Source organism: Oryx dammah, unplaced genomic scaffold (assembly GCF_014754425.2).
Source record: "Oryx dammah isolate SB20612 unplaced genomic scaffold, SCBI_Odam_1.1 HiC_scaffold_2, whole genome shotgun sequence".
NCBI classification, from domain to species: domain Eukaryota; kingdom Metazoa; phylum Chordata; class Mammalia; order Artiodactyla; family Bovidae; genus Oryx; species Oryx dammah.
In genome coordinates, this window is record NW_024070186.1 from 97,455,452 (window position 1) to 97,483,398 (window position 27,947).

Consider the following 27,947-nt stretch of genomic DNA (forward strand, 5'->3'; position numbering starts at 1 on the left):
TTTGAACACTGATGAGAACCCAAGTGGTCAAAACATCTGTATTTGGTAAGAAAATAAATAAATTCTTTTCTTTCCTACCACTTGGTCCTTTCAGTGGTGTGCTGAAATTCAGAATGACTTACCAAAGGTACTAAAATGGTGTGTCTTTTTTAGTACATTTTCCTATGGAAAGTTTAAAAGACTCTTCAAACATATTTGAAAACAGTAAACAAATAACCTACAAAATTCAATATTTTCTTAAATTTGGAAGTAAACCACAGTCATTCTGGGGCTTGGGACTCTGTACACCAAGTTTCAAACCAGAGCATATTTTGGTATTTTGATGGTTGAGTTATAACCCCCCGAAAAGAGGGACTGCTTGTGTGCAGTAAGGACAGCTGCCTGCAGAACTACAACAGAGCTGCTAAAATAAAACCAGTGTTTACTTGTCACTGCCAGCCAGCCCAGGAGACCTGAGACTTGAGAGGTCTGCTCTGTGAGCCAGTAGAGGCGCTCCATCAGTCCTCTGTGATGGGGTTTTCCCCTTCACATCTGTAGCCAGACTCTAAAAAGGGAAGCACTGCACAGTCATGCAGCCAAAAACAAAACAAAACCCTAGATGTTGGGAGCAGATCGAACATATCCGAGAACATTCATGATTCGAGGCAACTTGTGCTAATGTTCAGTTCATCTTCCAAGGTTCCAGTCCCTCTTTTTAGTTAGTTTTTCAAGTACTGCCAAAAATTCAAATTATGGTTTATCTGATCATGCTGGTCACGTGGTTGAGATTGTCTCATTTAATTTATATTTTACATGTTGTTTTATGACACGATTCTCATTGTCTGAAGCAAAATTGGGCCATATATTGCCACCTGAATCACTGGATATCCAATATAAGGGCAAAGCCTAAACTCAAATATTTTACAAAGAGGTAGTGGTTCAAACTTTAAAGTATTAAAGGTGAACTTATTTCCCACCCCTGTTGCAACTAAGGTGACCCACAATGGAAGCAGGCTTCTCTTTTCCCATGTGAAACATGAAGAGAACTTTATCTGTGATTTTCATACGTCATGATTGTCATGAGGATTTGATGAGCTATTCCATAATCTCAAGTTCAGAGAATTCTTTTAGCACCAATATCTTTTTGGAAGATCATATTGAGAAGAGGATTCTTTGTTGATTTGAGGAGTAGCATATGGTGACCTTGTTCTTAGACCACAACCAGCTATTGCAATACCACTGACTCAACATTAGTGAGACCTGTGTTTTGAATTATTTTGCACAGGGGCTCAAATACATTGGTATTAAACCCTATGGTCTCTCTTGGCAGCTCTCTGTTTTAACCTAAATTAGAATCTTCAACTATGAAACAGTTTTTCTCTATACCAAAAAATTTAGTCTTTGAACAAATGTTCATTGAGCAAGTGGTATGTGTGAAGCACTGTACTGGGCCATCTTACTTGCATGAGAACTGAATTTGTGATGTTAACCTCATTGAAACCAGGTTCTAACCAAGAAAACCAGTCAGACAAAATCAGAGGTTTAGATTTGAAAGGAGTCCTTCACTTTACAGATGAAGGCATTTGGGCCTAAACAGTTCAGTCATTTTGCCCAACTCAACACGACTCATTAGTATCAAGAGCCAGAACCAGAGCTCAAGGCTGCTGGCCCTCACTCTCATGTACTATCCACTGTGTGTTCCTCCTCCCCCAAGTCAAAGGACATGAGCCAAGCAGAGATCAGTCCCACACCCTAACATTGTCAGGATTCAATTCAAGGAGGCTGAGCTAACCAGTCTTCAGTGGTATTTTATCAGTAAGGAAAAAATATGTTGTGAGTCTTTTGTTGTTGTTGTTGAGTGCTTGGGAACTATTCACACAGCTCTTACATTGTATGTCAACCCAGTCTCCCAAGTCACCCCACTCGCGTTTCCCACCTTGGTGTCCATACATTTGTTTCTATGTCTGTGTCTCTTTTTCTGCTTTGCACATAGGTTCATTAGTACCATTTTTCTAGAGTCCACATACTTTCATTAGTATACAATATTTGTTTTTCTCTTTCTGACTTACTTCACTCTGTATCACAGTCTCTGGGTCCATCCATGTCTGCAAACCACACAATTTTGTTCCCTTTTGTGACTGAGTAATATTCCATTGTATATATTTTAACAAAATGAGAAGCCTAGACAATAATCCCCTGACATTTTTCTGAGTCTAGACAATAACTCCTGACGTTTTTCTCATATTCTGTTTTTCTTGGGTACTTACCAGTTTCTTTAATTCAATTAAGCATTGGCATCATGACATAACTTTGCAAGGTTTGGTAATGCCACATTCCCAGGCTATATTTGGGGTGAGATTGTCAAATTGGTGTTAAGGGAAAGTAAGTCTTTAGGTAAAACTTATTCTTAAATGATAAAAGAATTTCTACTCAGACAATTATTTCAATCCTTTCTAAATAACATTAAACCATACTGATTTTTCACTGGCAAGTGATAGTCACTAGTTGGGTAGTCTATCTCCTAGAGAATATTTGTGAAACCAATGAATTCTCAGTTATAGAAATATATTATACATGTGGCTAAAATCCTGGAAAAAGAAAAAAAAAACAGAAAAAATTGAACAGGAATGTAAAAAGAAAATGGAAGGGAACTCTGGGTAAAGAATCGTAGGTGAGTCTACTTTCACCTGAATTTTTAATAAGACACCTAAGTAGCTCCTGTTCACTTACAAATGTGTACAAAAATCCTGACTATGTAAAAAATAAAAAATAGCTAGCCCCACTTTACAAGGATAGAAATTAAGACACAACTTATCCAAAGGCATAGACAGTTTTGAAAGGCTTCTTATTTTTTTACAAGGGACAGAAACCTCCTAAAATGCATTATCTATCATAGCCTTTAGGTTAGCAGCGGTCTTACATCACAAAGTCTTCTGCAACTGAATTTAAACTCTTCAAAATATGGAGGAAACCAAGCTCATGAGGACTAAATCGCCTAGAGTCTGAGAAAGTGAACTGTGGGCTTTTCTCTAATTCCTCTGTTTCTCTTCACCATGCTTCTCCCCGCCGCCCAGATCTTCTTGCATTTTTCCATCTTCCACTTTGATAACTCAGTCTTTATTAGAATTAATAAGGCAAGGAAGCATCCATGATAACCCTTCTTAGATGTTACTTTTATTGAAATACATATGTTAAGATTAGGATAACTAAGAATGAATCCTTAGGTAAACTGATGGAGAAGTAAGAACTGCTGCTAGTATACATCATAATCAGGAGTACTGTATAGTAATACGTGGCTGTCTATGTTACTAGCCACAGGCCTTTACCTTCCCATGATCTGCTTGCTTCTTTTTGTTCCCTCCTAATGAGGCCCGGAGTCATCTTAATGTAAAGCTGTGAATGTTTCTTAGCAAGGAACTACTGCACATACAATTTAGATATGGAGGGACATGAAGAACAAGACTTCATATAGCTTTAACAAGTGACACTGGTCATTTGTAAGCTGTCAGTGCATCAGGTTAGTGGGAAGAAAGCAGCAACAGTGGAGCAGCGTAGCTTCGGAAGCAGATAATCCTGAATTCACATCCCAGGTCTGAGTAACCATTATTAAATCACTGTTCCTCTCTGAACTTCTCTGGTCCTTCGTTCTGTCATCTGTAACATGGAGATGATAGCAGTTACTACAGACAAAGGCACGTCTTGGGCAGTCTCACACATGTGGCTGTAGGTTGCAAAATTTGCGGCACATCTGGCCTCAGCCTGTCTACTGCCCCCAGTTTCTTAAGAGCATATGGTTGTGAGAAAAGCCCCACTGGGTGGGCCCATGGACGTTTCAGCTCAGCACACACCTTCTGATCACAGGCCCAGGGAATTGTTATATAAGACACAGTTGTCCTTTGCTAACTGCAAGGATTAGAGTTGCTTTCCTCCAGACATCCTAGTTTGCCTGAACAAACCACTATAGACTTATTATCCATGAATTTAGCTAAGCCTTCATGATACTATTTCTGTCATCAACCTTTAATGAATTTTATAAGCTTACTGCCTGCTGTATAAAGCATTTTTTACTTTTCTTTAAATTGTTTCTTTCAAAGAGTAATAAGATAATGTCTGTATCACAGATACTAAACACTACCCAGGCCTATCATGTTTTTATAGACATATGTCCCTTCCTGGATTTGGTCATTATAAATGGAAATCTTCATCTTATATTATGACTTTTTTTCTGTTGATTCTGAGTTTCCTCTTATTTTTATCTATTTATTTGCTTGCTTGTTTGTTTATTAAAGTGCTTCATCCAGAAACAATGTCCCACAAATGGGCCACCGTTATCTTTACCAGAGTTGTTGTCATTTAACTCTCCCCATCCTTGGTCAAAATTACATCCTAAGTATAGTCATTCTGGACTCAAACCAGCATGACCTGAATGTGAACACAGTTGTATTTGAGCCAAGGTTCAGCTTAGAGGCAGCTGGCAAAATATCCAACAAACAGGACCAAAAGGAAGAATCATAACCGAAAATGTGATTCTGTCTGTGGCAAAGTGAGGAACTTGTCTAAATGGGAAGGTAGAGGCTGAAATTTTTACACAATTTGGAGATCCTAAGATCTATCCACTTTGTTCCACTGAAACTGGAACTTTTGAGCTTGGAGCACTCGTGGGCCCAGAACAAAGTCTAGGTTGGGCTGACTAACAGTGAAAGGAGGGGGCTACCATTTTGACAACTCCAGCAGAAATCTGCAACTGAGAAGCCTAAACCTGCTTACCTCTACATTAGCATCCTAGCACAAAGATCTGAACTTTATATGACTCATTCTGAGTGGGTGGCAGCCTACTGTGAAGGCAATCTGTGAACTCCAGGTCAGCCTCCCGGTGAGAAACCCCTGCAGGTAGCGAGCGATGCAACCAGTCAGCACTGAGATGGGGATCCGTGTCTCCCTCAGTTTAGTCAGAGCATTGGCTGCTTTGTTTCCAGTTCCGTTTCTAAGGATATTCGCCACATGGTTTGGCCTGTACGTGGCACCACAGCCTTTCAGGAAATAAGAATGTCTTACATGTGTGCGGTGCTTTGGAGAACACTTTTACATAGATTGTCCTACTCCTTCCTCTCAACTCTGTGATAACTGTTCATGGTCCCATTTTATAAATGAGCAAAACTGATTAAATCGTGTGTGCAAGTGTAATGAGTTTGTCGCGCAAGGGCTGGTCTTGCCAAGACTACAGTGACAACCAGGTAATCTCTAGATACCATCCTAAAAATATACTTTATTTCATTTTCCCCTTAATGTATTGCATTAGACTTGCTTATACTTAGGTTGATCGGAACTGTTTTGGACCACAGCAAGACTCATGAGTTCATCATGAAGACTTAACCTTTTAGTACCCAGAATGCCAATAACACAGAGATTTCTCTGTGTTCTACACCGTCCCTGTCAGGTGGAGACTGTTCAAGAGCCCTAGCCTCAACCTTGCATCTGGACATTCAGTCCAGAGAAGAGGTCACCTATCCCAGCTTTTTCTTCTTTTCCTGAACTTCGTTTCTATTAAAATCCCACGCCAACTCCTTGGTTCAAATGTACTTCAGTATTTCAATAACTCAGTGGCATCTGTGCCTTACTTCTTTCCGTACCCATTCCCTGCTCCTGAGGCAGAATCCCCGAATGATTCTAGTAAGCTCTGAAAAGCCTTAGTAGGGTAGATAATGGGCGAAGATCATTGCATTTTAGCTCCCTGATCCATTACACCCCTGCCTTTTACTAGCCTGCAGAGGCGTGTGTGTGTGTGTGTGTGTGTGTGTGTGTGTTTTCTAGCAGAATAAATTAAATATGAAAGAGAAGGACTAATGTAATTCAAATAAACATGTTAATGACCCTATTTTTCCATTTGGTAACTAGACCGGATGTGGTGGAATGCCAGTTTTTTACTGAGCCTGTAATTTAAAACTTTCAACAAGGACACTTTTTTCCCCTTTTATTTCCATCCTCCACTCCCACCCGCTTTTATTCTTACAGACACTCCTTACTGTCGAATTAGTTTTGGAACATGGAAACTGTCCCCATTGCTGCCTGAAGTCGCTGGGGACCTGGGGTGGTTTATCTTTGTGGGGTGGCTTGGAAGTCTCTGGTTTCGCTGGCAATTTCCCTGCTGGAGCCCTGGGCTGTCCTGGGGTGTGCATGAGGAAGGTGGCATGTTTCACACACCCCCGTTCTGGCCCCAAACCCCCATTTGGTGGAGTTTTGAAGTTTTGCGTGTATATGCTTGCTGCTCTAGGCAGGACGTCAGCATCAGGTTTGGAAATGAAAGAACTTAGTGTGTTGTTAACCCTGTAGGTAGCCATCTGTTCCAGCGACCATTTTTTCTAAGCCTCAGAACCAGGTCCTCAGAGTCTCTTATCATCCAGAAGGAGCCCTGACCTGACTCTGTGCCCCCAGACGACTCCCTAGTTTGGTTCTTTCCCTTCCCTCCTCTCAGCCTCTTGCCTCCCCCGCACCCCAGGAGGAGTCATGTTCCCCAACATTCCCCACCCCTCCTCCAGAAAGTGGACTGCCCGAAACAAAGCCCTTTCTCTCCTCTAGCCTTCTAATTCGCCACCTGTTGGCTCCATCCTTCCTTATCAGCTAGAGACTCTGACTCTTCCCCGGACTGTGTGTGCACCTTTGATCCCTAGTTTCTCCTCTCCCCAAAATATGATGTCCCTTTGACATTTTACCTTCTAGAACCAACTCTCTTTTCTTTTACTTTGGTCACTTTCTAGCATTTGAAAGAAAACTTTTTGATCTGAACACGTTTCTGTTTTGTTTTGTTTTCCCTAAGTTTACTTGGGAGGGAGGTATGGGGGAGAGAGACAGCTCTGGCCCTGTTATTTCCTGTTTGTTTTTGTTCTGGAGAGCGCAGACCTTCTGTGTCTCGCAAAAGCTAGTCTCCAGCGGTCATGCTAATTCTGATACTTAACTTCTTAGTTTTTCCCTCGTTTCTCTCTAAATAATTTCCTATTCCTCTCCAAAAACTCCTAAGCCCCTCATTAAATCTTTCTGCCTGAAATTTCTGATCTTAATAGTACCTCTGGATACAGTTCCGTCCACAGTAAGGCCAGATTTCAAATTAAGTAAACAATAATGGGAGAGGGAAAAAAAGGGGGGGAGGGAAGGGAGAGAGGAAGCAGTAGGTGTGGGGGGAAAAAAGTAGGTTGACTTTTTAGAAATGGATTTTGCTAATTCCCAGACCCAGTCCCCATGTCCTCAGATCCACTGTTGAGCTACAGCCTCAGCAGTCAGGTGGACTTGTCTTTTTCTGAGGACACTTCTGTAGATGTTGAGTCTCTCTAAGAATGATCTGAGAAAATCCCTACTGAGTTTATTTTCCCAGCCATACAGATTCTCGTTAAGTTCTGAAGATTTCTCATCATAACTAAGATGGTTATTTTCCAGAGATAATAGAGGTCTCTCTTTTCAGAGGACTGCTCGACGAATCTCAGTATAGCGTCACCCTGAATAAAAGTCCTGTATTCTCTGTTTCATTTCCATCCAGTTTCACCCACCAAGGGCTCCAAGCAACTGGATCCTCTTTGAGTAGATGACTAATTCCGTAACAGATGAAAATGTAACTTTTTCATAAAGCAGTTAAATTAAGCTAGCTCCTGAGAAGCAGATTCCTAGCTTCATGTCAGATGTCATCACAATTGAGGACAGGGTATTTTCCCTATCCATATTTCTTTAAAAAAAAAAAAAAAAGGACTTTGATTTTTTTTTTCCTTTGATACTTAAGGTCAGAATTTAAAAAGCTAAATGAATTCCAGGCTTTAAACTCCCAGAATTATATTCAGCTAGTCCAAGTCTAAAATGTGCTATCAACAGTCCAGCGCTAGTAATTATGGCCTTTGTGAGGCCCCAGTGAGTGTGAACCTGTGGCTTTTCTGCGCTGTGGCCTCTGGTCTCCATCCTCATTCCTTCAGCAGCTTCTGCCTGCTCCTGCTCGGGTGCCTTGAGCCATGAGCACACCATTTAATCAGTGGTGTATGAAAATGGACCCAGTACAGTCAGCAGTAGCTAGGCCAAAATCGATTGGCTATTTTTAAAAGGGAAAAAACAAGAGGATAGAAAATTGCTCTTTTAATCTAGGTAATTCAAATCGTGCCTGCTTGCTTTCCACCTGTAGCTAAGTGCAGGCTAGAGCATTCAGAATGATGATAGTACTTCTTTGTCCTTCTTTATTTGTGCTTATCCACTTGGGGTAAAAGTGCTGGGGTATCTTCAGAACTCAGTTTTCACATTCACTTAAAGAAAGCCTGTGCTTTTTCCCTCCTAGCCAAAAAAAAAAAAAAAAAAAATTACCTTCCCTTTTGCCCCATCTTAGAAGCTTTGAATAAAGGCAGAATACTTTCAACTTGTCCTGCCTTTTGGTTTCTTTCCTGCCAGGAAATCATAGCTGACTGTGGCTTCACTGTGTGCTGTGTTGGGCAGCCTTGTGATGTATGAAAGTGAGGACCATGATTGCATTAAGGAAGCAAACCAGGAGGATAGAGTGCTGCCCTCCCACTAGGCAGTGAGGAGCTCTTTTTCCCACAGACATTTTTTTAACCTCTGGGTCTTTCTCTCTCTTTTTTTAAAAATATATTACCAACCAATGAAATTAATTTTTCAAAGAAAACTGTCCTTTGTTTTTCAAAGGGCAAGAGGGGATGGGGAAGTGGGAATGCACTGGCAGGTTTGTTCTATAGCATTGATTTGTAACCAACAAAGGAAATCTCTACTTATGAGACACAAATCAATGCAACCAGACTACGAAAGTGCAAACAGAGATGTGAGAAAATTATTCAATCGTTAAGTCTTCTATGGAATTTCAAAACATGGAGTCTTTTGACTATTCCAATACCAAAAAAAAAAGGTGAATTGCTAGAAGGAAGGGAGATCATGATGACAGGTTCTAATTCTGTCAAGGTTTTTCTCCCATGATGATGGAAATGGTTATAAGGTTCCTAAAAGATTAGCGACATTGTGAATGAATTTCAGAGCTCATTAACCATGTCTTCAGATGCTGTTGTGGAGAATGGGTGGAACTTCTGCTTTAGTCTGCGTAACCTTGGCTGATGTAAAATTGATAGTTTCTTACAAACTCTCTTGATCCAAACATAATCTCTAACAAATAGTTCTCCACTTAGTGTTTCATTTTATCGTATAAGCACTATTACAAAAACCCACAATATGTCAAACAAGTAAAAATGTAACTCTCGAAAGCTACAGATGTTTATTTTATAGACCTTCACCAGTTCAGATAAACTGGGAAAAAGAGACCAATCTGAACTGGCTGAAAGTATGAATCATGGAATATTTTAATGTGATTTGAACTGACATTTCAAAGTGTTCACAGGTAGAGTTTCTTAAACACTGATATCAATAAATAAGAATTTTCAGTAGCATATAAAGAATGAGTATTTTTAATATTTTAAGTTTTCATTTTTCTCTCCTATAAGTTAAACATTGTTCTCTTCCTTCCCTCCCAACAGTTTAACAGTATTAGTTTACTTTGAAATCCTATTTTCAGAGATTAGGAAAAAGGTAAATTTCAACAAAATACCTATCCCAACTATCACAGATTGTGAATTACAGTGATTTCTTCTTTAGGGGAAAGGGAAAAAGGATAATCAGATGTTATTAATACATTTCTGAATGCTTAGGTTAACATAAATAGCTTTATAGTTTTTTAATGTTTTTCTAATATTCAGTAAAGCGAGAGTCCTGTTCAAAATCTAGGAAAAAATTAGAAATCCAGAGAAATTTTCCAACGACTATACCTTTGCTTCCATCCCTATGATGCAGTTAATTACCAAGACTCTGCCACCTTATCCTTAAAAATGTGTTATTCATTTACTTCTCAACGTTATCATGTTAGTTCCATTGCTTGCAGAAATCAAGGGAGTGAAATGGAATGGATCAGAGACTTAACAAATAAAATGATCAAACATGGATTTCTGGGTAACCTCTTCAAAAATAAAAACCCTTGCAATAAAAAAGCATAAATGTCACACTGTGTTGTACAATAATATCTGGAAGTCTGATTTCTTGCAGTTCAGACTTCTGAATTACAATCCTGAACAAAGAAATAATAAGACCTTCAAATGTCAAAATGACTGTCCCAAAGTTTCCAACCAAACCCTTACAGGTAATATTGTCTCTATAGCACTCATTTATCTGATTTTCCAATCCAAAGCAGAGTAGAAAATATACCTACCGTAAAAGATAAGAAGGAGATGACTCTTAAAAACTGGGACAGTGACACTCTGAGGTATGGCATGGACCATGGGCTGCAGCTCCTGTGGCCGTTAGACTCAACAGAGAGAGAAGAGGCGGATTCTCAAGAGAAACAGAAATGTATGTCTGAAAAACAGGGGTAATGGGCCTTTGCAAGGATGACCCTGTATTATAAGAAGAAACATAAATGATAACAGCCTACTATGTTTAAGAAAACAGGGATACATAAAATTTCTCTATTTTTAAAAAAAGTGTAACATATTTTATTGCTTAAAGAGGCAAGTTTGTGTCATTAAAATATAAATATATGACCATTTGACTCCCCAGTATAGCTTTTTTTGTTTTTCTTTTTTCAATTTATAAAAAAATAGATATGATTTTGTAGTGACATTAAAAACCGATCTAGCCAAAACTACTCGACCAACACCTTACAAGGAAGGATATTTATTCTTGAAATTTTTTTAGTCTAAATGTCTTAAAATAAAGATGTTCTCTGTCACTGGTCTTAGTTACATAATGTATGTTGTCATCTGGAGTAAGGCAGAGTTTCTCATATTTAGCTGGTTTACTTTGTAATGCGTCATCATGAGTGACCAAAGGCATGGTACAGGAAGTTGTCTGTGTGTTTTTTCATTGCTTATGCAACTTCCAAGCAGAAAATGTTCTTGAGACCAGATGGTAAAGAGCAGTCAATTGCAAGTTCTAGTCTCCAGATGTATTGATGTTTCATGTCTTCTTGAAGCCAGTTCAAATACATTTGTAAATGCAAGTCTTAACTTTTAGTAACTCTTTCACTTCTGCTAGCCCCTATTTCAGCTGACCAAGAGTTGAACTAGAATATTGATTACAGGCTCCCTGCAGCCAGCTGTACCTTGGAGTGGCAATGCCATGGCCACATAATTCAGCTGGGTAAAAGTTCCTCACACGTGCTTTTGCACCTGTCCGGTCACTGAACTACAGTGACAGCTATGTGTTTATGTTTATGGTACCAAAGCTCTTTTCAGCTTGATCCTTTCCAAGAGTGCACTTTGTAAAAGACAATTTTAAAAAGTCTTTTACCCGCTGTTTCTACTTGGCATGTAAATTTTTTTTCTTTTTTTTTTTTTAATCTGCTCAGCAATTTGAGAGTTTGCTTGGAACACAGATGAGTTAAGAGAAAAAGCTGTTTTTCAAAAAATGTCTCTAGTGAGTAAAAATGAAGATACTATATCTGAATGAATGTGAAAAGTTGTCCCCTTGTATATTTTTAAAGCTTCCCAAACCATCCCCAGTTCTCAGCCAAATGCAACCTACCCAGATTGTCTTCAGGAAAGTAGCAATTCACAGAGATTTGCAGTTACCCGTATATCAAACTGCACTCCCTCTCCAGTCCCTGCTCACAGCTCCACCATTTTAGAATATGGTGAGATATGCCAGAGCCCTACCATCTGTTTAATGGGCTAATTATGTTTACCACATGCCTACTTCACAGGAATACCATGGGTGCGGTTGCCAAACATCATACAAATATATATGTTTGTATATATAGATATAAAAATATACACATAAATAAAATCATATACATGTATAACAGCATCCAGCATTCCTTAGCTTCATTCAGTCTTTTACTATCAGAATATATCATGGCCCATCACTTAAGCTCAGCTCGGCGCTGGCAGAGTTTATCATAGTGCGTGGTGTCGCCATTGGACTGAGGTGGGGGTAGGGGGAGATGAAATTCAGATTTTATACACACACCTCTGTCTTTGCCTTTTTACTCTGTGCCCCATTTTCTTTCTAATTAAGATCTTGATATTTTAGCTTCATAATTAATACAATCAAACTTCATGATACTGTGCATTGCTATATCCAGTGTCTTAACTCTTGAGAAAGAATATCTTCCACTTTCTTTTAAAAAATAAAAGGTCAGGCAATTCTAAAAAAAAAAGTCCCTGCTATACAAGATACAACCTTTCTTTACAAAGCTACAACTGTTACTTTATGTACCACAGCTTCTATATTGTACCTCTTCTTAAAGCTAGCCTTCTTTCTCCTTTTATGAGGACCCTGCAACTCTAAAACTTTTTTCTCTGGTGTTCTCTGAGAACTTCTTAGATATGTGTTTTCAGTGACTCCAGTTATTACAAGGGCTAATTATTGATTGCTAGCCATGAAAATTATTCCTGGGTCCCAAGTTGGATCAACTCAAGTTGCTTCTTTAAAATGGGGCTCGAGCTAGGTGGTCTTGAAAGATAGGGAGAATTTTGAGCAGTAAAGGGAGGCAAAGAAAGGGCATTCTAGGTGAAGGGAATCAAACAGCAAAGGAACAGGACGCAGATGGAAAAGAACGAGTCATGAGCACTGGAGTGCCTAGGCAGGATATGATATAAGCTCCAGGTATTGGGTTTTCTGTGTGGCTCCTTTGTCTACGTAAAGCCAGCTCCGCGGGCTCTGGGCCTTCTTGGCTTCAAGGATGCAGTGGCCTGAGAAATATTGGGGAAAATATCCACGTCTGTACAACAGACCATAAACCCAATATGTAGCATACCCTGTGATGAAAAAGAATAACAACATATGCAATTATCACTGATAAAACATTTTATTTAGTCTTTTCTAGGGTATGGGAGTGTTTTTTTTTAAAGCTTTTTCCCTGTTAGAATGTTTTCTTATATCCCCTTGACTGAAGTAAATTATTCAAACAGAGCTGTTTTATTTGTTTGTTTTTGTTTTTGCAGCTTTATGCTTACCAGGAATTTCATAAACAAGTTGGAAGAGAAAAAATAGCCAGGACATAAATCCAGAAATAACCCGATCTGATAAGCGTGCATGAGCATGAATGAGGGCCTGTGATGAGGATGATTGTGTTTTTATGGTAGACATGTGAGTCTGATATGAGAAGAAACAGTGATATGGAAAGAAAGGAAGAGTTGTTTCACTATCATTTTCTCATGTACATAAGGCAAAATGACTTGAAAATTTACTGTGTGACTTCTAGAACCCAGAAACCTAAAACTGAATGCGAACCGCATAGTCACAGATCAGGGGAAACCCTGAACTGTTTAGCAAAATGAGAGGAAGCGGGAATTACTTTGTCATTTTTCCTTACTTTAAAATCATCAGATGTTACAACTGGAAGGAATCAGGGACCATCAGATCCAGGACTCCTGTGTTATGCAAGTGAAAGTGAGATTCAAGAAAAGTTTGATGACTTGTCTTATCTGAGTGAGTGAGTGAGTGAGTGAGTCATAATCACTCAATCGTGCCTGACTGCTTGCAACCCCATGGACTGTAGCCTGCCAGGCTCCTCTGTCCATGGAATTCTCCAGGCAAGAATACTGGAGTGGGTTGCCATTTCCTTCTCCAGTGTCCCCAAACATGAGTGGGGACCCACATATCTGATCTATAGTCAGATGCCTTCCAACCAAATGGACTGTCATTTCTTCAGTTTCTATGCAGTCATTTTGGAGAGTTCTAACTTTGCCTTATCCCACCATCCTCACTTTGTGTATCATGGTTATCAATGAGCTCTTTAATTAATTGCTTTGAAGTTTATTTTGTTTATTTCTTTATACTTGGCTGTGCTGGGTCTTCATTGCTGCTCAGGGCTTTCTCTAGTTGCAGAAGCTTCTCTTCATTGCGATGTGTGGGCTTCTTACTCTGTGGTCTCTCTTGGAGCCTGGGCTCCAGGGCATGCGGGCTTCAGCAGTTGGGGCACGAGAGCTCAGTAGTTGTGGCTCACCAGCTCTAGCGCACTGGCACAGCTCTAGAGCACAGGCTTAGTTGCTCTGCAGCAGGTGGGATCTTCCCAGAGCAGGGACCCAACTCACGTCCTCTGCATTGACAGGCATTCTTAACCACTGGACCACCAGGGAAGCACTGAAGTTGATTTTAAAATAATAAGTTACTGGAGTCTTAGAAATGGTCCTAAAATGTAAGATGGGTTCTCAGAAGTATTCTAGGATTCCCAGGTGACACTTGTGGTAAAGAACCCCCTTGCCAAGGCAGGAGATATAGGAACCTCGGGTTTGATCCCTGGGTGGGAAAGACCTCCTGGAGGAGAAAATGGCAACCCACTTCAGTATTCCTGCCTGGAGAATCCCATGGACAGAGGAGCCTGGCAGGCTACAGTCCGCAGGGTTGCAAAGAGTTGGCCATGACTGAAGTGACTTAGCATGTTCAGAAGTATTTTGAGTATTCTACAAACACAGAGAAGCTTACTATATAAATATAGATGCCTCTTCTTTAAAAAAAAAATTCCTTTAAAAATGGCATGACCGTGTTATTAGGTGTGTGACGGTTAATAGAATTCTAGATATTTGTTGGAATGCATAAGTAGGTCAAACCAGATCTGCTTAGGTATTCCCTCTGAATTGTCCCTGATAGTGGTGGTTTAGTTCTTAAATCACGTCCGACTCTTGCAACCCCATGAACTGTAGCCCCTCTGGCTCATTTGTCCATGGGATTTCCCAGGCAAGGATACTGGAATGTGTTACTATTTCCTTCTCCAGGGTGTCTTCCCCACCCAGGGATCGAACCCACATCTCCTTCTTTGCAGGTGGATTCTTTACCACTGAGTCAGCAGGGATTCCCTGAATTGTCCCCGAAATGTTCTTAACTGACGTGCTTTTGTAAGGAAGCTTCCCACTGCCATCACGATCACCAGTTCCTTCTCTCATCTGCATGGCCAGTTACTACATACTGATTGCCTATCAGGTTTAAAAAAAATGCTGTACTTGATATTTTACTGATATTTTGTTCAGTATTAAAAGAGAAAGAACACGGTGAGAGTCTGGCATAGCCCAGCTCCCTGCTATGAATAAAAAGTCATCACTGACAATAGGTATTCAATAAATACTTGAAAAATATTGAAAGTGGGGAAAGCATCCATCTTTTCTCTATTAAAAGAAATCTCTGGGTCATTTGAAAATATTGCCTCTAAACTTCTGATATACTGTCATGTGGCTTGTTACCCTGCATATGGTTCTGGTCTGCTTGTCAGCCACAATCCAGAATACTCTCACTATTGCAACGCAAAATAATATAACAGTCCACTCTGACATTTTAAATGTGTCTGGCCCACCAAATCCTAATTTGAGTGCCAAACATACCATGGTGAACAGTGCCCTGAAATTTCAGGTGGGTGTGATCGCTTCACAGTTTTGTAGAAGAGCCTGGCTTTCGAGGCCAAGAAAGGGAGAAGAGGCAAGCCACCTGCTCTTCCAGAAACAGGAATCATTCAACAGCACATTCACAGTAGGTAGAGGGAAAAGCCTCACCTGAAAGACAGTGTGGTGTCTCGTGGCTGTTTTTATTATAACATCTAGCCCACCAACGTACCAGCTCTGAGAGCAATTTAATTCACAGAGTGAATGAAGTAAGAGTCTAGCCCCATCAGTTACCTTCCACTGCTGTTATGTGGGGGTGATTTAATGGTCAAGAGCCCCTGCTTTCTGCATTTGGATATTCATGAGAAAAATCTAGAACTTATTTCCTTCAGAAACCATATCCACATGGCACGTAGCAAAGACTACTAGACAGCAGTAGTTAAAGGTTTTGTATCCACTCCTGCCAGGTTTGCAGGCAGCGATAATGGGACGTTAGTCATCTTCCTTCCTACTCCTCTCTTCTTGTTTATTGTTTTTCTTTCTCCTCTTTCCTCCTCTTATGCAAAAATCTTTTGCTTATGGATGTGGGACATATTCCAAAAGGAAATAGGCAGAATAAATCCTATTTTGAGGGCACACACAGCCATCCTGACACATAACTATATCCATATGCCTTTTGCATTCCTGAACAGCTGAAGAGACTACAGAAAAACCCAGGTGCTCGTCCTCAAAGTGGGTGTGTCCTAGGCCATTCTTTGGTTTGAAATAGCCAAGCTCCCTGTTTCATGCTGTTGAACAATGAAAACAGAGAAGAACGTTTACTTCTGTGATCCTAGCCCAGATGAATGACTGGATGTAGCCTGTCGTGATTTTCCAAGAAGTCCTCCCTTGGTCCAATTTCTCAGAGCTACTGGGCTCCTGGGAATGCATACTCCAAAAACATAGCCTGAATTGATTGTTCTTAAGATGGTCATGATAAGGAAATGGAGACATGCATGATACAAATTTAGATTATTTTTTTTTCATTCACTTTTTAGCTTGCTATCTAGAGCCTTTTTTTTTTTTTCCCTCTCAATCAAATAAATGTTTTAAAGGAAAACTTACATTCGTAATTTTTGAGTCATTCTTTTCAGCCTGTCCTCTTATTTTGCTCTTTGGTCATCAGCTTAATGGGCGGTGGAGTGGGGGTCATGTATTAAGACCCCCACTCATATGACCGCCCCCCCATGTATGACCTCATCTTGACCTGCAAGGCAGAGATTATGTTCATGGGAAAAACACAAGTCTTCAGATGCGAGGTTCTCCATCCCAAAGACAGAGGCTCAGGAAATAGCACCCGACAGGGCATTGCCTGCAGAGTGGGACACTGCAGCCGCGTTTCCAGTTGCTCTTCACTCTCCGGAATTTTGCATAATAACTATAGCCAGGAACCTCTGAGATATCTTTCTCTGGTCACACAAAAAGGAGAGGAGAAAAAAAAAAAAAAAAAGGAGAGGAGAAAAAGTCCTGGAAGGTTAAACCTACCTGCTGTAAGCTAGTTTCAAATTCAGTAAAACTTCTCCCTAGCCCCTCCCATCTTTGGAGTCTGGGGGTTTTATACAGTCATAGAATGCTAGAGGAGGTATGTTTGGATTCCTTGCTGTTTCATATACGTTAAAGAAGAATGCTTGATTCTTACAGTCTGTAAAACTTACTTTAGTTAAACATGTTGGTCCTCAGGTCCTGTGATGCATGATTATTCATTTTTTTTCAAATCCTCCAAAGTCAATTGTGTTTTCCCCTTTTTCCCTCTGCCTCCTCCCTGCCTGCCTCACTTTACTGTGAGACACTGGGAGTAGCGTGTGTGTGTGTGTGTGTGTGTGTGTGTGTTTGTGTGCACGTGCGTGTACGTGTGTGTCTGGGAGGAAGACAGACTCTCTACCTGTAAATGGCTTGCTATTATTAGACGTTCAGTTATCAGGGGTTATGTAAGACAATTGAAGCTCTGTTTTTTAACAGAGACATGATTCATGCTGCTTGTAGTAACAGTAACCACCTCCAAACGAGACGGAAACCAGATGCAGACAAAGGCCAGAGAAATCAATGCCGACTCAGTACAGCCACTCTGCTGATACCCTCTGTCTTTCCGTCAGAGCACTTAGGTTACCCAGAGGGGAGGCTCCTGCTCTTTTTGGGTCTGTTCTGTCTCCTGGGGCTGCCAGGTGACGTCACGTGGGGTGGAGCTGTGTGTGTGGGAGGAAACTGGGCCGGGGAGCAGGGAGGCCTGACGCCTTCCCCCGCTTCCTGCACTGCCCTCCTGGGTCTCCCCAGCGCTTCAGCACCCCTGGAGGAGCAGTGGTTGTCACCTACAGGGTGGCTCGGGATTCTCTGTGGCCTCTACTCCGCAGAGCTGGAACTTGAACGTTTGGCTCACCTACCCAAGTTAACGTCGCTTCGGTGACACTGAGCAGCTCCCTGGAAGGGGAGGGCTTTGAGCCTCTGCCAGTGCTCTATTACAGTTTATCCCCAGACCCGAGTGGAAGTGGACTGGCTGTATGTATGGACACACACAGAGGCCCTTCCCTAATCCTTCCAGTGGCCGTGGAGACTATGTTGATTCCATAGTTCACAGAATGCAAAGCACTTCAGTGTACATCAGCTTATTTTAGCTCACAACTTTGGGAAATAGGCCACGCACACATTATTAATCAGTATCATTGTACAGGTGAAAGATTTCATGGCTGGGAGGTAATTATGTCATTCATTGTTTCGTCGTTCATGACTTGATAAGACTCAGAAAAGTTAGTGACTTGACCAAGATCACGCAACTACTATTTATCAGATCCGGGAAGACAAGGTATTTCTGATCCCCCATCCAGTCCTCTACTTCTCAGATTTGCCACAACGCTTGTTGGCAGCCATGGACATTTTGGCTGATCAAAGAGGATTTTCTACTGAAAATCACGTTTTTTTAGATTAAACTCTACTGCTCATTAGCTGGGCAACTTTACCCTCCCTCCCCAGCCCCAGTCTTCTTCTCATCTTCGTAAACTCATGGTGGGGAGAATTCACTTTTAAAAAGTGTCCATGGAAGTACCACATAAGCTTTGATGTGTTTAAATCAGTGCAAAGAGTGCCAATAGTATCCCCTTGTCTCCACCACATGTGACAACAGGAGAAAGCTGTAGAGACCTCAGATTGCATGTAGCATATAAAAGTTAACTATTTTACCACAAAGAGAAGAAATTAAGATACTGTACTGCAGAAACTGCCCATGGTTCTCAGATGGCAACAACCTTGCCCTGGTGGCCTAGGACACATTCAAAAGTCAGGTCACCCTTCATTGTCACTTTCAAATGTGTAAATTGTCTAGAACGGCAACTCTGAACAGGGGCATGACAGGAAAATAGCTAAGCCATTTAGCTTCACCAACCCAGTAATCTCCCACAATAAAAATTCCAGTTTTAAAAATGCTTATTATTGATTATTGCTACTAATACTCTCATACATTGTTATGAATTTTAATGAAAGACCAGCACAGAATTTTCTATTATAGCATTTTTACCTTTATCCTACTATTTTCATACCTTATATAATACAATCTGTACCTATTTTGAAGTAAGCCTAAGTAAAACATTCTCGTTTATAGTTTTTAATTAGATCTTTGGTTTGCATACCACTTTTTATCCAGAAAGATAGCAAAATATTTCACAAGCTGTACCTTAATGAAATGCATTTTCTCCTCTACCAAAATGTGAAAATCATAAGTTGCTGCAGTTTTAAGGGGAAAAGATATACTCTGTTTCTCTCATAATCAAACTCCCTGACTAGGCATCAAGAGAACAAATTTCTAGTCCTAGCCTCACTGCAAGCTCACTATTAGGGAATCCATTAAGTCTTAACTTCAGATAACATCTAATTTGAAACACTCAAAGCTCCTTAATATCTGGTTATTGCAGACCTACCTGAGACTGAAACCCTGCTCAGCAGCCCATGTGATGGGGCAGTAAAGGAGCTTTATGGGAATGATCCAGTTCACTGGGGGTTACATGTTGTGCTGGTGGCAGCCAGATTGTCTTGACGTCTTCAGTGCAACGTGTCTTGAGACTGACCCGGAGAATTAGAGATTGGAAGCCGCCTGGAAGGCAGGAGCCCGTTCGGTCCATTGTCGTCTTGCAAGTGACTACCACCCTGCAGAATGGCATACTCTGTATTCCAGTGCTGTGACCAGGAGCAGTGATAATCCTCTCCTGAGACTGACTTCCTTCTGTAGAAAAAAAGAGGCTTGTTTTTACCATCGAGATACCATGATACAATGATTGTGAATAATGATTGCGTCACTGGTAGAGAGGCATTTGTTCCACTGGTTTTGGATTATTTTAGCTTTCTCTCCATTTGCTGTCGATTAATGCATAGTCTCATCTTTACCTAAGGACAGAGCTGCCTCTGCTCTTCTAGATCTGGTCTTCATCTCCCCAAAGACAAGTTTCTATTTATGGAGGTGATGATGGCAATAGTGAATGGTGCTTCTTCCCCACAAGGTGGTGGTACATTCACCTGGGCCTTTAGCATATTAAATTGTCTCCATAGCTACGGAAATCTAGTATTTACCTAACATACCCCAGTGTTAACTATTTCTGTTCCTGACTACTGTTAATATGATTATAAGCCCCTAGTATTGCAACAAAGGGTGACTCTGGGTGCTGGAATTTCTGTAATGTGTAAACCAAGGTCCAGGTCCTGGAGAATTTGCATTCTTACCAAGTGATAGCAGAAACACGGGTTAAACTATAACCATTTACCTAAGTGTTATTATATGATTAGCAGAGGTCAACACGGGCTGAAGCAGTTTTCATAAGATACATGATTTGATATAGGCCTTGAAAGAAGGAAAGGTCTAAATGAGAAAAAGATCACAAAGGCTTTGCCAACAGCCAAAATGGTATGTTCAGGGGCTCAGAGATACAAACATGCTTAGTCTTTCTGACATTCTGCGAGTTAACTAGGTTAAACCAAATGGAGTATTGAAGGAAAGGAAATCTGAGAGGGCTTATTTGATACAGATTCAGTGAACTAACATATCCAAGCTAATGACTTTAGAACCAGGAGAGATCTACTAAAGCATCTTTTCTCTAAGCATATTCTGAAGTTACTAAATGTGCCATTAGAAAAACTGGGGAATAAGGGGTGGGTCTGTAATCCTATAAGTTTGGACAATGTGCATTTTGAGTTTATAAGAGAGGCATATAGTATTCAGTGTCTCTTGTATTTGTTTGACTAAAGGACTTTTTTGAGGTTCATCTTGAAGTTCTAGTGTTCTGTAAAATTCACTTTGAGATATACCACCTGAAAAGATTTTGAAGGGCAAGAGCAGATGACAGAGAAAAACATTATATTTTATGATCAATTTAGTACTATTGTGAATGAATATGTCTTTAAGTACAGAGAAAAACACCATTGATGGAACCAAATGAGTGAGTGAAAGTTGCTCAGTCATGTCCAACTGTTTTGCAACCCCATGGACTGTAGCCCAGCAGGCTTCTCTGTGTATGGGAATTCCTAGGCAGGAATACTGGAGTGGGTTGCCATTGCTTTATCCAGGGGATCTTCCTGACCCAGGAATTGAACCAGTGTTTCCTGCATTGAAGGCAGATTCTAAGCTACTATCTGAGCTACCAGGGAAGCCCAAAGGGAAGGAGAGGATAACCTCTAAGATAGGAGGAGATTGTAGAAAAAGGTATCGATATATTTTAAGGAAACAACATGAGAAAACTTCAAAGATATTGGAGACGGAGGTGAGAGCTTGTGAGCTTACCACACTAGACGGTCTATTTCCTCTTACTAATGTAGGAGGCCAGATCATCAACTGAAAAAGAGAAAGAAGAATGAGACTTGATAAAGTAAAACATATGAGGAAAAACTACTGCTGGCTTGTACTTAGAAGCAACACTAAGCAGTACTGAGATTACAGATGGTGTGCACATGTAGGGTTTTGAACTAAGAGTGGCAGGGAATGGTGAGTGGTGATATGGATTCGTGATTGAGTAACATAAGAAGAGGCCCTGTATATAGAAAATTAGGGAAGCAAGGAAATCTGGAGCGTCACTGAGAAGAGTGTTAAATGGTTGGTCATGGGGTAAGGTCAGAATGAACAGACATTTAGTGAAGTCAGCAGGAGCCTACTAATGGACCAGGTGAAAAGTGAAGTTTCTTTAGGCATTAAGGAAGGGAAGTTCTCAAGCTAGGGCTGGAACATTTGAGATCAAATGGGAGGCCTCAGCTGAATAATTTGGAATGAGAATGAGGGCCAAAAAGTAGCTAGCAAAATGATGATAAAGATTTGTTGAACAAAAAATGGTAATGGGTTTGGATTGATGTGTTAATCCAAGTAAGGAAGGAAAACATAAATCAAGTAGACAAGATTTTGGAAAAGGTTAAAAAAAGATTGAAGGTGGCGATCGTGGACCATGATGGAGAATCTAATACCATAAGTCTATGATGAGGACCTCAAATGAACAGCAGTGGAATGAAAGCAGGAGAGCAGCGGTTTAGCAATCAGAAGCCTGGTGCACGTTAAGCCCCAGAGCATTGTGCTTAAAATCTGGCCCTGGAGCCCTGCTTTGCTACCCTCTAGCATCATGATCTATGGCAAAAAAAAAACTCACCCTTCACCTTTCCTAAACATCAGTTTCGTCATGAGTAAAATCAGAAAATTCCCACACCCGAAGAGTGAGTGTAAGAGATAAGTTGTTGTTCAGTAGCTCAGTCGTGCCCAACTCTTTGCAACCCTATGGACTGCAGCACACCAGGCTTTCCTGTCCATCACCATCTCCACCAGCTTGCTCAAACTCATGTCCACTGAGTTGGTGATGCCATCCAACCATCTCATCCTCTGTCGTCCCCTTCTCCTCCTGCCTTCAATCTTTCCCAGCATCAGGGTCTTTGCTAATGAGTCAGCTCTTAGTATCAGATGGCTAGAGTGTTGGAGCTTCAGCTTCAGCACCAGTCCTTCCAATGAATATTCAGGATTGATTTCCTTTAGGATGGACTGGTTTGATCTCCTTGCAGTGCAAGGGACTCTCAAGAGTCTTCTCCAACACCACAGTTCAAAAGCATCAATTCTTCAGCCCTCAGCCTTCTTTATGGTCCAAGGGATAAGTTAAATAATATATAAAAAGTGCCAAGCACAAGGCCTGCTGCACAGTACGCATTTTATAATGGTAGCCACACTACTGTGGAGGCTATAGGAGCAGGGAGAAGAAAGGGGTTTTCACTTTGGGGACAGTGACAGTATCTTCTTTCAAGTAATGCCATTTTGATGTTTCTACATTTAGACACAGTGCAATGATTATTCCAGAAAATCTACTCAGTGCAAGGGGCAAAATATGGATAACTCTGATATAACACCAAGTCATGAGCTGCACCATATATTGTTCTCATGTTGGAATCCTCATTATGGAGTTCAAAGTGACCTTATCACTAGGTTCTGTGGCAGGCTTTCTGGACCAGAAGATTCCAGTGTCTAATGACTTTGAAAAGGGGTTTCCATCACAAGTATTCATTAAAACCAGAAAAAGTATTATCATATGTATAAACATTTATAAACATGTTTATATGCATATGTATATATCCCAAAGATCTCTTATTTTGAAAACAAAAATCAACTTTACCTAACAGCACTAAGGTTCCTGGATGAGCAGCTCTTATTAACAGAGTTTGTGAGTTGTCAAGGAGGAATCATCATCTCTGTAGAGAAAATTAACACAAATTTAAAGGGACAGATAGTGGGACCTTCTATTGGCAGGGCTATCCCAGGGGTCTTCAGGCCATCAGTGACGCTTCTTCTGGACATGGGTGTTAACTAGTGGTTAAATAAGGAGCTAAATTTTTTAAGTAAAGCATTTCCTATAGCATCACAAAGCTGAAGATAGGGTTCCTGACTAGTTTTTCTGGCTATGATACCTCTGGCACCTTATTCATTAAATGGTTTTCTCATCAGTTTCCCAAAAGGTGAGATTGGTGACATAGACTTGGGAATTCCTTTCAGGTAATTAGTTAAAAAGTTAAAAGTCAAACGGATTTCTTTAACAAGTTTAATGGTTTAACAGGTAGATAAGCCACTTAATTCCCCCATCTTTCTTCTCAGGGGACTATTACAGTTTTAAGGGGTCTCCCTTGTGGCTCAGCTGGAAAAGAATCCGCCTGAAATGCGGGAGACCTGGGTTCGATCCCTGGGTTGGGAAGATCCCCTGGAGAAGGGAAAGGCTACCCACTCCAGGATTCTGACCTGGAGAATTCCGTGGCCTGTATAGTCCATGGGATAGCAAAGAGTTGGACAAAACTGAACAACTTTCACTTTCAGAGTTTTAAAGGACTTTAGAAATCATAAAATCTTTTTCTTGCAGGGGAAAATGCTGAGCCCATTAGAGGTTAAATGACTGGTCCAAGTTCTGTGATTTTACTTTCTCTTTTCTTTTTCTTACTCCTTTTCCCTCTCACCAATATTCTCTGCCCCTCCAACCACCTTTCTGCTGATTATTTCTTGGATTTACCCTTGCCTTATAAAATTTCCTGTGCCTCAAATGAGGAGCTAGTGGGTCTTTGCCGATTAGTAACCCCTCGCCACTAATTCGCCACTACATTTGGAACGAAGAAAGGAGGGAAGTGGGACAATTTTAAATTTACTGTGATCTTTGAGACAGCTCTATCTACACCTGGGAATTGCTGTTAGACAATTAAGGTTAGTCAAGCTCATTGAATTTCTCAGAGGAAAGGTGTTATTTGAATTATTACCAGATAATTATTGTTAAAAATAACAATAATGTAAAAACTAGGAACTTTACATGTTAGAGACATTATCATTTTAATTTCCAGTTGGGGGGAAGAAAGCCCTGGGGGATCCAGGAACTTTTTTTTTTTTTTTCCCATAACGTGCTCTCTGCCAGAAACTCCATGAATTCTGCCTAATGTCCGATGATTTGACAAACTGGCCCTGCATCAGAAGCTAGTCGTGTTGTGTGAACGGGCAGCCAAGTTTTTCAGCTTGAGTTGCTCCTTTGAAAACGACCCTCAATAAGAAGGTGGGTGTCAGACCTAGGACCTGTGGTACCCAGACTGATGTCATCAGCATCGCCTGGAAGCCTGTAGAAATGTAGAGTCACAGACTCCATCCCCAGACATGCTGAATCAGAAATGCTGCCTGATTCATTTGGTCATCAGCATTTGAGAAAACCAGCATAAAGCATCCTCATCTTCAAACAGAAGAGAGCTAGGAAGGAATCACTGTTTCTGAAAGAGTTCCTTCGCCTGGGATCTCTGCCCCCAGTGCTTTCAGTGACTCTGAACCATCATGGAACCAACATAAACCTCTTTCTTGTGCTGAACTCACAGGGGGAACTAGAAACATGCTCGTGCTGTGTTGGAGCAGTTGTTGTATAGTGAGAAGAGCACAGATTTAGAGTCAGTAAGATGTGAGTCTCACACTACCCACAGCTTCCTAACCTTGAGTAGTTGATTGAGGAGTCCGGGTCTCACTTTTCCACATTTACAAAATGGGTATATTAACATCTGCATCACGGCATTGCTGTGAGGATTGAATAAGAATAAATTTACACATATAAATTCCTCATACAGTCCCTAACAACATTTAAACATCTAACAAATTATTGTTACTTTTTTTTTTGGTAAGCTTTTGTCATAGAAGTCCCATCTGTCATTTTAGAATGATTTGATATGGAAATGGTCATATTGAAATGAGACCTCCACAGAAAGTTCTGCACAGCAGTCTGTGGCGGCATGTTATATAACAGCCCTGCTCTCTAAGGACTTCGAGACAGATCTGCAGAGCCATCAACAATACAGCAGTCTGGAATGGAAATGACCCACTGTCTCCTCTGACTCTGACACCATCCAGAACCTTGCCAGCTGGGCTCCCAGAGAAGATGCATTTTTACAGCGATGATATAAGAGGCAGAGAGATCAGCTGGATTTCCAGATTCTGGGGGAAATGTAAGACCCTCCAGTAGCCTCTTACCTTTTGACTTAAAAACTGAGTACATTGGATATGGATGCCATTGAAAAAGGATAAATATGAAACCTCATGTAGTCAATTTCCCTGAGTCTTTTTTAGAACATCACTACTCCTTAAGCAATAGAACATGACGCACCGTGCAATAGTTCTAATTAAAAACCTTCGGGTGTGTGCTGTGGCAAGAGGGGAAACAAGGAGAGAGGTGACAGTTTGCCCAAAAAGGAAAGGAAAATCATAGCAAAAGGCTGTGGAGCTGATAAGAGGAGTTTGTTTAAAGGACAGAAAGATTATGTCTCCATTTAATTATAATATGCGCAATTTAAATCAAATGTTAGACATATTTAAAACGTACACTTACGTAATTACACAATGGATGCTTACGCTTCCAGGTAATTTTTCTTTGCAATGTACTAGACGTATCGACAAGTGATTTCCTCTGTCATTTTAATATAGTTGCCAAGGAAGAAAAGAGAAGGAAGCTCTGTCTGGTGACCTGTTGATAATCTATCCAGCCATGTGACGATTTAGTAAGAACTGTGAGGAGCTCTTGAACCCAATTTGCTGTTTATGTGGCTCCTGGGGTTTTACTATATAATGGATCTCTCAGTACATCACATGGCTCCACCATATTGGCCAAGAGAATATGATAACCAGTACCAAGTTTTCCTCTGGGATTATCAGTGAGTAACATGAGTAACATGCTCACTTGGGGGAGGCAGATGAAGTTTTATAGGACTGGTGGCTAGCACTTAAGAGCTGAGTTCTTCTGGACACATAAAAACGACTGAGATCCCCTGGAAAACTCTGTTTTCCTCACTTAGGGAAACACTGCTATCCCCACAACATGTTTTCTTGGGCTTTACAGCATCAGGTGAAAGAAAATGATTCTGTTTGAGGATGAGGATAGAGAGGAGATTAAACAGTTAATGTTTCTTCTACCACAAGAGAAGAATAAGGGACGAAAATTAGAACAGTCTTGGGAGCAGTCACTATGCTTTTCTACAAGGAGATTGGAGATATAATGAAAGGAAAATAAGTAAATGTTTAAACAAACCTATAGGATAAAAACTGGGCAAAGCTAGGTGGGAAAAGATTTATTGGTGTGGCATAATAGCAGGATTGCCAATAGCCTATGTGTCTATAAAAAGATGAATTTAACCATAGAATTACCACAGCCTGTTCTCACCTAGAACTTCAGCTGAATGCACTGCTTTTCCAAAGCATGAGAAATTTCTTCATTCTGCTTTTTTACCCTGAGTTGATCACTCCAGTGGTATTTGCAATATTGTCACAAATGTTTCTGCTTGTATTATTAGAAAGATTTGCTCCCTTGTTCTTTAAATCCACCCTCATTTTTAAAACACTTAACTATAAAAAGGCATTTATTAGTTTGATTTATTAAAGTAAGGGAAACAAAGTTCTTCATTTTGTGGAACCCAGTGTATCCTTGCAGATTATGCACCCCAACCCCTCACTCTCTCTGTCAGGTCGCTGCTGTTGGTCTGCTGGGCCTACTTGTTCTGAGCAAGCACTGGTAGGTATTTAGAGATTTGTGACTTTTTCTATCAGTTGTCTTTACTCAGCCACTAGCAAGGATGTGGCGTTGAGCAACTCAGTTCCCTTGATCTCCTCATCTGAAAAATGAGGGTTTGGAGTAGATGAGCTTCAAGGTCTTTCCAGTTCAGTCTCAGCTTCCCCGACTCCTAGAAAGCATCTTTATTCCTTTTAAATTCAGATCCGCAGATAGCCGCCGCCGAGTGCTAAGCTGTGTGCAAGGCATTGCGCACAATGGGGTAAAAGAGAGTAACAATGGTCTCTGCCTTCAAGAAGCTTAAGCAGGAAGAAATACTACACAAATAAATATTAGAGTCCATAGGGTATGTAAGGGCTTTCCTGATGGCTCAGACTAAAGAATCCAACTGCAATGCCAGAGACCTGTGTTTGACCCCTGGGTCAGGAAGATCCCCTGGAGAGGAAAGGGCAACCCACTTCAGTATTTTTGCCTGGAGAATTCCATGGACAGAGAAGCCTGGCGGGCTACCGTCCATGGGGACACAAAGAGACAGACACAACTAAGCAACTAATGCTTTCTTTTCCTTTTTCATAGAATGTGCAAAGGGAACAGAGCAAAAAGTTCTTTAGGATTCAAGAAAGGGCACTTTCCTTTGGGAAATGTCTTATAAGTGAGATGGTATTTGGATTGCCCTTAAGGAAGCTCTATGCAGATGTTAGGAAAAGGGAGGAAAGACCATGACCCTGATGGGAAGGGATGGAACTTCTGCAATGTAGAAGGGACTATAGAAAAAAAAAAAGAGAGAGAGAGAGAGAGAAGGAAATTAGAATGGGGCAATATTGTACAAACCAAGAAGTCTGCATTTAATCCAACAAAGAGCAAAAGAATGATGTATTTAGAATGGTACTTCAGAACAGTAAATGCATTGCTGGTATGAAGGATGAACAAGAGGTAAAGAGGATCCGGAGGAAGGGAAGCCAAGTAGGAGGCACTCACAGAAGTCCAGGCAACAGGTGATAAAGGGATAAAAAGTGAGTACTGATTCGTAGCCTGAGTAAAAACCGCAGAACTTGGCAGCTTATTGGTTATGGGAAATAAAAGGGGGAATTAAACA

At 40.7% G+C, this 27,947-nt stretch overlaps 1 protein-coding gene and 1 long non-coding RNA gene across 32 annotated transcripts in view; one reads left to right on the top strand and one right to left on the bottom strand.

Moving 5' to 3' along the window:
- ZBTB20 (zinc finger and BTB domain containing 20) overlaps window positions 1–27,947 on the top strand; it is an 838,376-nt gene that overhangs the window by 753,975 nt on the left and 56,454 nt on the right. The gene's annotated exons all lie outside the window — the stretch shown is intronic.
- LOC120851814 lies at window positions 13,206–27,778 on the bottom strand. The gene is made up of 3 exons (XR_005718413.1): window positions 27,679–27,778; window positions 17,601–17,604; window positions 13,206–13,218 (listed from the first exon to the last, which is right to left on the bottom strand). It is a non-coding gene; the product is annotated as an uncharacterized LOC120851814 (long non-coding RNA).